Below are 12,002 nucleotides of genomic sequence, written 5' to 3' on the forward strand. Positions count from 1 at the left end.
CCCCCTAAGGAACTTATCTAGATGTGTGGTGAGCACTTTGACCCACCAAGAGCTTCACAGAAGTTTATAATGCAGAGCCGTAAAAATAAAACAAAAATTTTTCCCACAAATATTTTTTAGCCCCCAGTTTTGTATTTTCCCTAGGGTAACAGGAGAAATTGGACCCCAAAATTTGTTGTGCAATTTGTCCTGAGTGCGCTGATACCCCATATGTGGGGGGAACCACCGATTGGGCACATGGGAAGGCTCGGAAGGGAAGGAGCGCCATTTGGAATGCAGACTTAGATGGAATGGTCTGCAGGCGTCACATTGCGTTTGCAGAACCCCTAATGTACCTAAACAGTAGAAACCCCCCACAAGTGACCCCATATTGGAAACTAGACCCCCCCACGAACTTATCTAGATGTGTTGTGAGAACTTTGAGCCCCCAAGTGTTTCACTACAGTTTATAACGCAGAGCCGTGAAAATTAAAAAATCTTTTTTCCCACAAATATTATTTTTTAGCCCCCAGTCTTGTATTTTCCCAAGGATAACAGGAGAAATTGGACCCCAAAAGTTGTTGTCCAATTTGTCCTGAGTACGCTGATACCCCATATGTTGGGGTAAACTCCTGTTTGGACACACGGGAGAGCTCAGAAGGGAAGGAGCACTGTTTTACTTTTTCAACGCAGAATTGGCTGGAATTGAGATCGGACGCCATGTCGCGTTTGGAGAGCCACTGATGTGCCTAAACAGTGGAAACCCCCCAATTATAACTGAAACCCTAATCCAAACACACCCCTAACCATAATTCCAATGGTAACCCTAACCACACCTCTAACCCAGACACACCCCTAACCCTAATCCCAACCCTATTCCCAACCGCAAATGTAATCCAAACCATAACCCTAACTGTAGCCTTAACCCTAACTGTAGCCTTTACCCTAACTGTAGCCTTTACCCTAACTGTAGCCTTTACCCTAACTGTAGCCTTTACCCTAACCCTAGCGGGAAAATGGAAATAAATACATTTTTTAAATTTTTTTTATTTTTCCCTTACTAAGGGGGTGATGAAGGGGGGTTTGATTTACTTTTATAGCGGGTTTTTTAGCGGATTTTTATGATTGGCAGCCGTCACTCACTGAAAGACGCTTTTTATTGCAAAAAATATTTTTTGCGTTACCACATTTTGAGAGCTATAATTTTTCCATATTTGAATCCACAGAGTCATGTGAGGTCTTGTTTTTTGCGGGACGAGTTGACGTTTTTATTGGTAACACTTTCGGGCATGTGACATTTTTTTGATCGCTTTTTATTCTGATTTTTGTGAGGCAGAATTAGCAAAAACCAGCTATTTATGAATTTCTTTTGGGGGAGGCGTTTATACCGTTCCGCGTTTGGTAAAATTGCTAAAGCAGTTTTATTCTTCGGGTCAGTACGATTACAGCGACACCTCAATTATATCATTTTTTTTATGTTTTGGCGCTTTTATACGATAAAAACTTTTATAGAAAAAATAATTATTTTTGCATCGCTTTATTCTGAGGACTATAACTTTTTTATTTTTTTGCTGATGTTGCTGTATTGTGGCTCGTTTTTTGCGGGACAAGATGACGTTTTCAGCGGTACCATGGTTATTTATATCTGTCTTTTTGATCGCGTGTTATTCCACTTTTTGTTCGGCGGTATGATAATAAAGCATTGTTTTTTGTCTAGTTTTTTTTTTTTCTTACGGTGTTTACTGAAGGGGTTAACTAGTGGGACAGTTTTATAGGTCGGGTCATTACGGACGCGGCGATACTAAATATGTGTACTTTTATTGTTTTTTTTTATTTAGATAAAGAAATGTATTTATGGGAATAATATTTTTTTTTTTTTCCATTATTTATTTAGGATTTTTTTTTTTTTTTTTTTTTTTTTTTACTTTTTTTACTTTGTCCCAGGGGGGGACAATACAGATCGGTGATCTGCCAGTTTGCACAGCACTCTGACAGATCACCGATCTGTCAAACAGCGCTGCAGCGTTACTAAGTGCCTGCTCTGAGCAGGCACTTGGTAAGCCACCTCCCTCCCTGCAGGACCCAGATCCGCGGCCATCTTGGATCCGGGACTTTCTGCAGGGAGGAGGTAAGAGACCCCCGGAGCAACGTGATCACATCGCGTTGCTGCGGGGGTCTCAGGGAAGCCCGCAGGGAGCCCCCTCCCTGCGCGATGCTTCCCTGCACCGCCGGCACATCGCGATCATGTTTGATCGCGGTGTGCCGGGGGCGGTCCGTGACCGCTCCTGGCACATAGTGCCGGATGTCAGCTGCGATAAGCAGCTGACACCCGGCCGCGATCGGCCGCGCTCCCCCCGTGAGTTCCGTCCATGTGGGGTGGGCTTTACTTCCCAAGGACGGAGTAGTACGTCTAATGGCAGAAAGGGGTTAAAAAAAAAAGTATTTATGTAAATAATTTTAAAAAAGCAGCATGGAGACCCCTCTATCCTTGAAAACCAACCTTGCTAAAGCTGACAGCTGAGTGCTGCAGACCGCAGCTGTCAGACTTGCCTAGCTGGTTATTATTATTTATTTAGAGTGCAGCTGCTGGGTGATGAAAACTCCCATCAGCCGCCGCCTGCTCTCGCTGTTATCAGTTGAACTGATTGAATGGAGGTAAACTTTGTACCTTTGATCACAGCTGCAGGCTGTCATTTTATAGCATGGCAACCGTGGCTCTCTGACTGGCAGTAATGATTTCTAGTCCTGATGGTCACAGTGACAGCTGCGGGTTCACACCAACATCTGGCAGCGTGTCCCTACAGTGCTCTGACCGAGTGTAATGATCTTACGGCAATTAAAACTGCCGGTAAGATCACAGCCTAAGTGAAAATTCGATCATTGACCAACTTTTGGGGAAAATGCTTGGGATTTCAAACACAAATCCGAATGTGCAACATTCGTACCGACTTGAAGATTGGAAAACATTTTTCCGAACAAGTTTGCTCATCTCTAGTAGAGAATAAGACTGAAAAAGGTTTCCTGGTTTCTCAGGGATGGAAGAAACCCGTTTCCCCATCCCCCCCCATCTTAAAGTTTTAAGCATTAATGTAAAAATAAAAAAAATACACCGATTCCATGAAAAGGTATAAAAAGAGAAAAACAAGGTAATACAAAAATAGGCAAACAGTTCTAAAGTAAAAAGGAAAAACCTAAATGTTTGCATCTAAAGTTGTTGTACAGTTTCCTTGAGGAAACATATTTCCACATATGAGAACACATTCCCATTGTTTAACCCATATTCTATATGCCTGGTCCTGGGCTCTAGTTTCCTGGATACCCTATATTGCATTATGAAAATTGCAATGCTGTGACTGGATTGTGGGCAAATAAAAAAATGGAGTACATTGCATATTAAATATCTAGCTTGTTTTTTTTCAACCTCCCCCTCCCTTTAGCAAATTAAAGATGTCCAGCTTGCAGGGCTGGACTGGCCATCGGGCACTTCTGGCAAATGCCAGAAGGGCCGGTGCCAGGAGTGGGCCGCTGCCGCTATCAGGGGTGCCTGGGCCAACTCCTCCCACCAGCGCAGACTCACCCCCCAATCGCCCGCCCCACTCCACCCCGCATTCAACTATACCGGCGTCCATGACGCCGGTACAGTTGAATGTAATGAAGGAGGAGAGAGCGTCCGCTGTCGCTCCCACTCACATCATTCCCCGCTCTGCCTCTGACACTATGGGTGTGCAATGACGTCATATCATCGCATACCTGCTGTGTGTCGGGCAGACTGCAGCTGCAGAGACCGGAGCCGGGAGCAGTGCGGGGCTGTTTGTTTGTTTTTAACATATCAGTGAGTGATAACTGGATTGTGGGGCAATTGGGGGGCTGTATTACATTCTATGGGGGGCTGTGCTGTATTACATTCTATGGGGGCTGGCGGCATTACATTGCTGTATTGCATTCTATGGGGGCTGGCTGCATTACATTCTATGGGGAAGGGCTGTATTACATTCTATGGGGGCTGTGCTGTATTACATTCAATGGGGGCTGTGCTGCATTACATTCTATGGGGGCTGTGCTGCATTACATTCTATGGGGGCTGTGCTGCATTACATTCTATGGGGGCTGTGCTGCATTACATTCTATGGGGGCTACATTATATTCCATGGGCGGTTGTATTATATTCTATGGGGGGCTGGCTGCATTACATTCTATTGGGTACTGGCTGCATTACATTCTATTGGGGGCTGGCTGCATTACATTCTATTGTGGTCTGGCTGCATTGCATTCTATGGGGGCTGGGCACTATTACATTCTATGGGGGCTGGGCACTATTACATTCTATGGGGACTACAATTATATTCTGTGGGGAGGTGGGCTGTATTACATTCTATGGGGGGGGCTGTATTATATTCTATGGGGACTGGCTGCATTACATTCTATGGGGCTGGCTGCATTATATTACTGTATTACATTCTATTGGGGTGGCTTTATTACATTCTATGGGGGCTGGCTGCATTACATTCTATGGGGCTGGCTGCATTATATTACTGTATTACATTCTATTGGGGTGGCTTTATTACATTCTATGGGGGCTGGCTGCATTACATTCTATGGGGACTGGCTGCATTACATTCTATGGGGCTGGCTGCATTATATTACTGTATTACATTCTATTGGGGTGGCTTCATTACATTCTATGGGGGGCTGGCTGCATTACATTCTATTCGGTACTGGCTGCATTACATTCTATGGGGGCTGGGCTGTATTACATTCTATGAGGGCTACATTATATTCCATGGGGGGTTGAATTATATTCTGTGGGGAGGTGGGCTGTATTACATTCTATGGGGGGCTGTATTACATTCTATGGGGGGTGATAGCATCATACTCTATGAGGGGGCTAAATTATATTCTATGGGGAGCTGCATTATACTACATGAAGAGGGCTGCATTGTATTCTATGGAGGGGCTACATTAAATTCTTTGGGGGACTACATTATGTTCTATGAGGGGGCTACCATATATATGCAGGGGCTGCATTATACTATATGAGGGGGCTGCATTATATTCTCTGGGAGGGTTACATTATACTCAGGGGGCTACAATATATTCTGTGGGGTGGCTGTATTATACTCTGGAGTGGAATCATTATACTACATGTGGGCTGCATTATACTGTATTGAGGACTATGGGGAATACATTATACTATATGAAGAACTATGGGGTGCATTATACTATGGGAAGTGAATTAAACTACATGGATGACAATGGCAGTGCATTATACTATATGGAGCACTATGAGGAGTGTATTATACTATTTGGAGGACTGTGGCAGTACATTATACTATATGGAGGACTGGAGTGTATTATACTATATGGAGGATTAAGGAGTGTATTATGCTATATGGAGGACTGAGGAGTGTATTATACTATGTGGAGGACTGTGGTGAACATTATAATACATGGAGGACTATGGGGTGTATTATACTAAACAAGCAAAATGCTGCCTATTCATCGAGTGATTGGATTGTTTATGTGGGAACAGAAATCCGTGTTCTCAGCAGCACATTGCCGGACAGATTGATCTAATTTTGAGATTGTTCTGTTCCCCATCATTCTTTCTCAGTTGGTGTAAAGAGGCCGGGAAAGAAGCAAACGACTTCAGTATTGTCGATCACACTCGTTTAGCGGCCTGAGATCAGCGCATGTAAATTCAGCAGAAATGCTTCACAGGGAGATGAGGCAAGGATGATGACAGTTGTAGTTAGCACCCGACGCCTGGGAATAGCGCTAACTCTACTGCTTTTCCCAGCCACCAAAGCATTTAATTCTGGTATGTTAAATGATTTTTAGGGTTGATGTCAGCTGCGTAATGTCAGCTGCAATCAATCCCTGGTGTAAGTAGTGGAGATGTGTCTGTCAGACACCCCCACTACTAGCCCAGACCTGGCGAGACCCAGCGACTCTGAAGAACGGTGATGGTAGTAGCAATTCCGCTCTTCACCATCGCCGAGCTCAGCGCAAGACCCGTAATATCTGAAGAGTGGTGACGTTACTGATGTCACCGCTTTTCAGAGTCACCGGGTCTCATGCTGCGCAGCGGAACCAAAAGAGGCTGAATGAGGTTCCACAGCCTTTGGTCATCTCATCTCTTCATTATCTACGAGATCCAGTTATGTAGGTAAAGTAGCGTCTTTTCTTGGTACTGCAACTAAAAGCAGTAAATAGGACTGAGCGGTAATGCTGGATACAGCTGTGATTATATGTTATATAGTCGTGTTACACTCCCCTCACTTCTTGTAACCTACAAGTGTACAAAGAAATTATACAGTCACCATGTGACAAGTGGGCCTGTGTAACTTAAAATGCCAGGGCTGAATTTTAGTCCCAGTCTAGCCCTGCCAGCTTGTCTACAAAAGGACCATCTGCCAAACCTTTAAAGCTCTGGCTCACCAGGCCAAGGTGTTAGGAATAGTCCCCATCTTTTTCTATACTCTCTATTAGACAAACCATCATCAGATTTTGTTTCCAGTACCATCTATATGCTAATGACACCCAATTATACACATCACCCCACGGTAATACAAGACACCATGGATTGTCTGTTCATTATCTCTAACGTTATGTCCTCCCTCAATCTGAAAATCTTGTTTCTCCTCTCTCTCTGCTAACCCATCTATAACTGAAACTGCAGTTTAATTGGTTGGTTCAACCATAACACCTAACGAACACCGTCTTGGGGTCATATCTGACACAGAAGTTTCCTCTGTCCCCAATTGCCAATCACTCTTGCTCATACCAATGCACCTTAAAAACATCTCCAAAGTCTAAACCATTTCTCACCTTTGAAACTGCAAAAACCTCTTACTGTTGCTCATTCATTCTCATCTGGACTACTGCAACACTCTATTAATCAGTCTCCCTTACCCTCCTCTCCAATCCATACTCAATGCGCAGCCAGGGTCTTCTTCCTGTCCAGCTGCTACAGCAATGCCTCCACTCTGTGCCAGTCATTGAGCCGATTGTTTATTCACTAGAGAATATAATATAAACTTATTCTCACCCACAAAGCTCTGAATGGTTATGCACCACAATATCTCTTCCCTCATATTTGCCTTTCAACCTACCCATGCTCTCTGTTCTGCAGCTGATCTCAGACTAGCATCCTACATAAACCGAACCTCCCATCTCAATGATTTCTCTCATCCTTCAGTGATCACTTTTCCACAGGTCACTTTTGGCTCTCAGATTTTATCCAATGCAGACTGGAATGAAGAGTCACTACCGATGTCAGTTTAGGGCTTGTCTAGATCTCAGATCCAGTAAGCTTGCATCAGTCTGCTTTTCCGGTGCATGGCTATTCTGCTCTTCCCTTACCGAGTGGCACCCCTAATCCTACTAATCAATACCCGACACCACTGAACACTGCACTATTGCCCACTAATCTTTATTGAGTGTGTACACCATTTTTTTTTTAGCCACACATGCTCAGTGAAGTTTAGAAATCATTCACAGAAGGCATTAACAGTATTAGCAAAGTGGCATAGGCTGGGGGAGCAGTGCGTGGGTAAGGGAAAAAAATCAAAATGAGCATGTATAGAAAAAGCAGACTTGCACATGCTCATTGAAAGTGATAAAAACACCAGTCCTGAAACTGAAATACATGTGGAAATTTAAATCAAGCATGATGGAGGCTTCAAACAAATCATCATTGGAAGTGGAGGAATTTTGATGACAGGAATTGAACTGAGTAGGAGCAATATCTGGCCACTGGTTCATATTTTGTAGTGCATGTAAATGTACCTTCACATTATGGATAATGTGGGCTGCTGTTTTTAGTATCTGACAATGCTTTTAATGTAATTTGGCCATTTTCTATTGAAGTGCATTTTAAAAGGGGTATTCTTATGTTATTAAATAGCTTTAGATAGTGAGACAGCATAAAAATAAGCAAGTTTTCAATTTTCTAGCTGCTGTCATTCTCCTTCTATAAAAAGCTTTTATCTAATATACTGTACAGCTTGGTTCCATGGACCTCAGTCACCAGTGCCTAGCCGAGTGTGCCCACATTCCAGGAGATTAGTTAACTCCTGAGATCCCACCACTCCCTCAAGCCAATTTGATTTATTTACACTTTAACTGATCATCTCCCCATCCCTGCCTCTCAGGTCCTGAGCGGATATAAATCTTGCAGAATCAAGAGCCAGAAAAAACCACTGATAGCTAAATGTGTTACAGCAGAACTTACGCTGAGCTTTATAGCTCTACTAATACTACACTCCTGCCACTCACACGTTCAGTATTTGGTCAGTATTTTACACCGGTATTTGTAAGCCAAAATCAGGAGTGGGTTTAAAAAAAAAAGTGACACATGCTTCTATTATACTTTTCCGCTGATTGTTCCACTCCTGATTTTGGCTAACAAATACTTATGTAAAATACTGACCAAATACTGAAAATGGCCAAAGGAATAGTTCCTCCCCCCCCGAAGCCAGGAAATAAGGTGACAGCAGTACTCAAGAGACAACTTGAGAATAGCCCTATACAGCGCACTACCCCCAATTTATTTATAATTGTAATGAGATGGGTAATAAACTATCTCTGCATAAGAAACGATGGACTTCCTCCATAAAGTTCCTTCTCTCTCTCTCTCTGGTGGGCAGTAAGGGCCATCACGTCATACTGCATTTCCTTGCAGCAGCCTCTGGAGGGAAAATGTATAACCAATGGAATTTCCATCAGAAAAATCTGATTTCCCGGGATAGGAGTAGAGCTACTTCCATTTGAAAAAGGATTGTCATCATGAGACACTGAGACATCCTTTCTAAGGCTCAAGGGAATATAGAGTAACAGATAAACATGCTGCTTCCTTCCAAAACAGTGGCACACCTGTCCTCAAGTTATCAGTGGTATTGCAGTTCAACCCTATTCACTTTAAATGGAGCAGAACTGCAATATCAGACACAACCCTTTGGCAAGTGTGGGCAAATTTCTGGAAGAAAGGAGCCATGTTTTTTTCCTAATTCTGTATAACCATTTAGTGCATAAAGCATACACATTCACACCAGTCTCGTCAAACTAATTCTGTATTTAGTCTTTCATTGCAGCTATAAATGCCTTAAAACTTTCGATTCTGAAATGTGTCTTCAGTTAGCCTCAAACACAAAGTCATCGGGTCCCACCACCTCTTATCCAATCTGCATGGGCAGATATTATATAGAAAACTCATTCAGAATATAGGAGCTTTGGTTGATCCAATAATCATTTTTTAGCCATGACACTATAACTAAGTTGATCTGAAGACGAAACATGTAACCAACAAAAGAATGGTACCTGCTTTATGACAACTACATGTTAGTTTTACACTGGAGAAGATATACTGAAAATGGATGAAACACTATTAAAGCTGAGGTTTAGTATCACTAAATTGGTGTCACCAGAGAAGCATTGGTGCCATCACTGAAGTTGTTCAGGCAATAACTGGAATCGATAGACGCAAAGGGTCAAGTTATCTGTAACCCCAAGTAGCTCATACATCACTATGTGCCTGTGACCTGCAGTTAATTGACATGGATGGAAGAGCTAACACAACTTTCACCAAACAGCAAAGTGATAAATGTAACTGATGAAGACATTTATGTATTATATATTTTTTTTTATTACAAGATGCATAATAACCATCTTCAGAGATTAGCCATCGCTGAACCTTAATTTGTTACCTACATTATAGAAGACATAAAGATTGCATTATGCGCCGTGACAAGTATTTTATTAGTGGTTTCCCCTTCCATGAATTCAATGAGATTTTTCTTTACCACGCCCTGCACTTAATTCCAGTGTTGAATGGAAAATCATTAGCCCATGGTGGTGGAGTCCATTATATCCATCCGTGGTGCATTTCATTTCCAGTTACCTTATGCTATACTAAATAGGAAACATACAGTACATCCAGCTGTTTTTCGCCCAGGAGGAAAGCTGGTTGGAAATTTAAAATGGCTTAGATCAAGTCAGTAAGACCTTCTGTCATATTGCATTTCTAAGGTTTATCTTGAATCCCTTCATAAGGATTCTGAATGCCGTGTGTACATAGTCTTACATTGCAGAATCCCCCCCCCCCAAAGCCAACACTGGTTTAGTGAGTTCAAACACTACAGGGAATCTGACGTGAAAAAAAAAAAAAAAGGCAACCTAAAGGGTTAATGCTAACAGCTGATTTTTGCTCACAAAAATCAATTCTATTCTGCATAATAATTTACCTGCAGAGGCAAAGTACTGTAGTAACAAGTTTAGAGAGCAAACGTTACATGGAGATAAAACAGCAGGAAAAATAAACCGTACATGTGAAAAATAATAAAGGAAGCAAAAACTACCAAGAGTCAGTTGCAGAAGGAAAACATTTTCTTTTAAAGAGCTTGCAATCTACTGGAGTAGAAAGCATCCTCCGATAGATCTTTATCCAAGTTTAACTACTGCATTCAACCAGCACATGAGAGGTTAAAAGACGGTGCTCAGTCCTACTAAGCTGTTTTAACCCTTTGCGGCGCAACCTGAATGCATCTGCAGTGGAGGGGGTTAAACTCTTCATGTTCCTAGACAAAGGCACTGATGAACCCCCGCACAATGCGATGCAGCACACATCTGCAAACTTGGTGCCGCATTTTGACAGACCCATTTTGCAGCAAGTACTGCCGCCTTATATTACTGGTGCAATCTATAAAGAAGCTCCCCCACCATTTCAACCTGCCTGGATGACATCTCCTGGCAGCAAGAAATTAGTGGTTTCCTCCCTTAGATTGCTAGTAGTACAATGATTCCAGGAATTCCCATTGCAATCAATAAAGACCCAAATAGAAGCTGCCCAAGTTCACAGAAGCAGCTGGTTACATAGACCCCCTTCCAGCAGTGTCCCTGACATCATTCTAGAATATGGGATACAAGTTCAGCACCATGCAGTGAATGTCTCAGTGGGCACAGCATTGTATTGTGGCAGGGAGAATGCAATCCTATTATCCGACTCTCATTAATGAGACACCATGCAGAACACAGGGCACCATGAAAATACAGGCCAGAAGATTGCCATGCAGATTGCCTTTACCTTTCCGTTTGTGTAGAACAGCGGCGGAAATCGTGGACCCAATCCCTCTTCCAGTAGAGAATGGTGTATGGAATACTGCCTCAGCTGCTGCAGTAGTCTTGGTTGAGTAGCCTGGAAGGTAAAAGACAAAGCAAGAGTAGAGAGAGGTAAAAGAAAGTGCTACACTACATTTCCGCAGCTGACAGGTCTATGGGAAAGAAAGCAAATGCTCCTGTTGGATCCCTTGCTGGGCAGGCAATGTATGCGCACTCTCCTGGGCTGGGAATACTGGGAGAATCAATACACCTCATCAGCCAGAAGCTGTTCACTGCAGAACACGCCTGGTTATGCTATGAATGAATCTCCGACAACATGGCAAGGGAGTGCTCTGCACACACCATTCATGGGTTTCACAGCTCAGCCTTCCAGATCACTCATCTCATCATATATAAAATGTGTGCTGCAAGCGTCAAATCCGCCTCCATTTATGCATCCTATCCTCCAGCCTCATTATATCATTAATTCTTTATCAACATGACATAGGAATAATAATTTGCAGATGTGGCATTTTTTCTTTAAGTAGAGGAAGCGGCTTTATTCTGAGCTCGTCCTTATCTACATGACATTAGCCTTACCATTATTTAAGTAGTGATATACTTCATTATAACAGCTCATTACCTCCTGCCCACAATGCCTGCTCAAGTGTGTGAGACCGGATGCGATGGACATGGCCGCCACATGCTACCGCATTTAGTGGGTGACATTTTCAAATATCTTATCTATGGGAACAACGCGGAGAGCCACACATATCAGCTTATAGCCCGTTATGGAGTTTGCCTTGATGTTTTAATCAGACGCATAGCGATAAATGCACCGATGCCATAAAATATTCGTTCCCCCCCTCTCTCCCACATACTGGAGACTGTAGTAAGACAAACACAATTTAATTTTATAACCAATGCCC

The 12,002-nt window shown here is 42.8% G+C and overlaps 1 protein-coding gene across 1 annotated transcript in view; it reads right to left on the reverse strand.

Moving 5' to 3' along the window:
- RPH3A (rabphilin 3A) overlaps positions 1–11,407 on the reverse strand; it is a 507,416-nt gene extending 496,009 nt beyond the window's left edge. Inside the window, exon 1 of the mRNA XM_069754762.1 lies at positions 11,060–11,407. The gene's annotated coding sequence lies outside the window, so the exon portion shown is untranslated. The remainder of the gene's footprint in view (positions 1–11,059) is intronic.
- Between the last annotated feature and the right edge of the window lie 595 nt (positions 11,408–12,002).

The sequence above is a fragment of the Ranitomeya imitator genome, chromosome 1 (assembly GCF_032444005.1).
Source record: "Ranitomeya imitator isolate aRanImi1 chromosome 1, aRanImi1.pri, whole genome shotgun sequence".
NCBI lineage: Eukaryota > Metazoa > Chordata > Amphibia > Anura > Dendrobatidae > Ranitomeya > Ranitomeya imitator.